Here is a 3,435-nt window from a genome sequence, read left to right as displayed (position 1 = left end):
GTTTTGGTTAATACATTTTTTTAATTCTTAAGCTTAAATTGGTGTTTATGTATTCCAAATATTTGGTGAGACTTTCCATTCACTTCATAAATGTTATCCTATAATTCTAGGAGCATTGTTATAATAACTGCTTTAATGTATGTGTCAGATGATTTTGACACCTGTGTCCTCAGTATTGTTACTCAAAGATTCTCTGTGCCATGTGAATTAAGATCTCCCTGTTTTTTCGTATGCTGAATATTTTGGGGTTGTAACCTGGACTTCTTTGGATTATGTGATGAGACACTGTGTCTTGTTGAAATCTTAAGGATAATATTGCTATTTTTGTTTTCGCAGGCACACAATAGCCTAGTGTTCAAGTTCCCAGTACCAACCAGCCTTCCATGTGTTGTTTTTTCAAAGATAACTCTACTTGAAAGCCTTGACACTACTGTTCAGAGATCTCTGGAATGTGTCCAACCCAGTGGTCAGTGAGGACTGGAAAGTGGGCCATTGCTCAGTTCAGCTCTCAGGCTCTTTTTAGGTGAGTTGTTTGGGATTAGAGCCACTTATTCACAGCTGGCAGGTGCGTCCACAAGCTCATGAACAACTTTATGGGTTTGCTTTCTACAGTATCTGTCCAGGCACATTCTAGTTACCTCGCACATCCTGGTTTCAGTCCTCTCACCAGAAAGCCGGGGCTGTACTTATCCAGGTGGCTCTGCCCTGCACTTTTCACAATTGTCTCACATTCAAGCTGCAGGCAGAAACAGGCAGAAAAGAGCAATTGTATATGTCCCTTGGTTTCACAACTCCTCGAAGAAACAGAAAATTAATTACACGGTAGACCTACACTGTACTGAATGCCAGGAGGGAGCCATCACCAGCCGTATATTGTTGCTGCTCCTATATCTTGAACCAAAGCAGTATCCTGCCATCAGACACTGACTCGGGTTTGGAGACCTGAATGTTTGGAGACCCAAGGTCTAAATAATAAAGCTTGGAGAATGTGGGCATCGATCCCACTACCTCTTGCATGCTAAGCAAGCGCTCTACCACTTGAGCTAATTCCCCACATCTGGGGAGCTTTATTTATCCTTAGTGGGAGGTCTGGAACACAGGTGATTTCAGGGACTTCAGTGCAAAAGCAGGGATCTACTAAGAGCAGATCTTCTCATTGCTGGACCAGGACACAGGGCACAGTGGCTGCTCATTCTCCGCAAAGAAGGAGGAGAAAAGGTAAGAAGGAGAAAGTCACAAAGGGAAAATTTGTGCTGCCAAAATGTCAAGTTTAGGGTATTCCAGGACAGAAAAAGGCATGTCCCAGCAAAGGAGGACCTGCCTAGACCTGCCCAGCTAAAGTGTCACAGATTTTTAAAAAATAACTAAATGATTTTGTGGGTGTATGTGTATTGTGTGTGTGTGTGAGTGTTTATAACAGTGGTATGGCATTATCACTTGTTCCTTGTAGCTGAGACTGTCTGGGGGTTGTGAGATGGTACAGATTTCTGAAAGGCAAAAGCTCCTGATGTTTTCATAACTAGGCCCTTTCAGGAATGAGGCCAGCATGCTGACCACTCCCCTAGGAAACCCCAGGAGAGTGCTTCTTTCACTTACATCTGAGATATGGGTTGCCTCCTTGCTAAGGGGTGTCATGTACAAGTTATGTGTCCAACTATATGTCAGAGCAACAACAACAAAATTACAGAGCAGAGCCATAAAGAATAAGAGGCAAGATCATATCAGAGTGTAAGAATATGTGTAATATCAGAGTGTAAGAATCAAAATTGAGCTATGCAGAGAAGGAGTGGACATATGTTGGAGAAAACCAGGCTGTTTGTAGGAATTCCTGTGTGAATAAATGAACCTGTTCAATTTAAGTGGAGTGTGTGTGTGTGCGTGTGTGTGTCTGTGTGTCAAATACACATTGAGGGAAGCAGTGATTGAAAAGCCTGGTCACTTAGAGATATGTTGGGAGAGTGGGAGAGTTTCATGAAAACTTAAGAGAAATTGAAAAATCCTAGGCAAACGGCTTAAATAATTAAAGCAACATGTTAGAGAAAGGTGTTTAGTTTTGAATGTCAGAGCTTGAACTGAGAAAACAGGAATTGGATTTAAAGGGAAAGACGTCATAAAGATATTAAAGGATTGAGGTTTACCCACATTTGTTGTGTCAGCTCCTGAGGTGGACAGCAGGAGTCTTTCCGCAGCACCAGTGCCCATTACACTTCATGGCACAGAATACATCCTCCTTAAACACCATAGCATGGATAACAACAGAGGTGAGTGAAAAGGAAGACAATGATTCTGGAGATGTGCAGGAAGGATCTACAGTATTTGTCAAGACACTGGGTGGAGAGATTTGAGGCAGAGGAGACGAAGACACTGGAAAGTCTTGAGCCTAGTGTTGTAGACACAAAGAGATTCTCAATTAATATTTGATGATAGATGAATCCACTCATTCATTTGTATTTGTTATGTGAATGAATGTTACAGAATGCCCACAATTGTGGAAAGAAAAGCAAGATGGTGAGAGATATGTGCCAGAGTAAAGCAAGAGCTCATTGTTTTTGTTTGTTTGTTGTGTGTTTTTAATTTAGAAAAGAAATCTGCTTTTCATATTGGTTTTTCCTATTTAAAAGCTATGTGATTTGAGGAAAATGGTTTTAACTCCTCTGAACTTTAGTGTTATCTAAAAATTCATATAATGCTACTGAGGGAAAGCTGAAAAGCCATATCAACCAACATAAAAATAATAAACCATTCACTTCCATTTCTAATGCTTGGTGCTGAAAAAGTCCTTGTATGTGGAATATTGTTCACCTTTATTAAGGAATCTGCTCTCAGAGCCGATGGGGGACCTATTTACACAAGTACAGTCTGTTGTCACTAGCTGTTGTGCTCATTTAGTTGGCACCAACAAGTCTCTGTGAACATAAAAAGATTGTGGAGGGAATAGAATACAAACACATGACAAGGTGAGATTTTCCACAGAATATAGTAAAGTTGTACTGAATTCTTTGACTACTGGTCATTTTTGTCTCTGTTACCACAAATTCTATTTGCTGTGTATTACTAATGAGACTGTTTCTCACCTGCGCCAGAGTATTTCTGAATACTAAAAGGCTCTTCCAGACATGAAATATGCGACCTCTAAATGCTCCTTTTATGCCTGAACCTGTGTCTTTTATATTTTAAATTGTGTGATATCTGCTTCATATCATGCTCAGCTTTCTTGCACTCTGAAACATTCCAGCTTTTTGAAAAACATGCCCACTACAATGGCAACTGAAAATCTTCTGTCCTCATCTGTCCAGGTCTAATCTGCTGGGTTCCTGCTCCTCAATCATCAACACCTCCGACTCCCTTGACTAACTGGGTGACAAGTCTATTTGATAAACCTAGTGTTATGTGTATTTTATCTACCTACCCTCTTCTTCTGTGTCATTGCACGAG

The 3,435-nt window shown here is 40.6% G+C and overlaps 1 non-coding gene across 1 annotated transcript; it reads right to left on the bottom strand.

Moving 5' to 3' along the window:
- Positions 1 to 980: 980 nt before the first annotated feature.
- TRNAA-AGC lies at positions 981 to 1,053 on the bottom strand. The gene has a single exon. It is a non-coding gene; the product is annotated as a tRNA-Ala (tRNA).
- Positions 1,054 to 3,435: the final 2,382 nt, after the last annotated feature.

This window comes from Papio anubis, unplaced genomic scaffold (assembly GCF_008728515.1).
Source record: "Papio anubis isolate 15944 unplaced genomic scaffold, Panubis1.0 scaffold1871, whole genome shotgun sequence".
NCBI classification, from domain to species: Eukaryota; Metazoa; Chordata; class Mammalia; order Primates; family Cercopithecidae; genus Papio; species Papio anubis.
The sequence above is the reverse complement of the archived record's forward strand: the minus strand, read 5'-3'. Positions and strand labels throughout refer to the sequence as shown.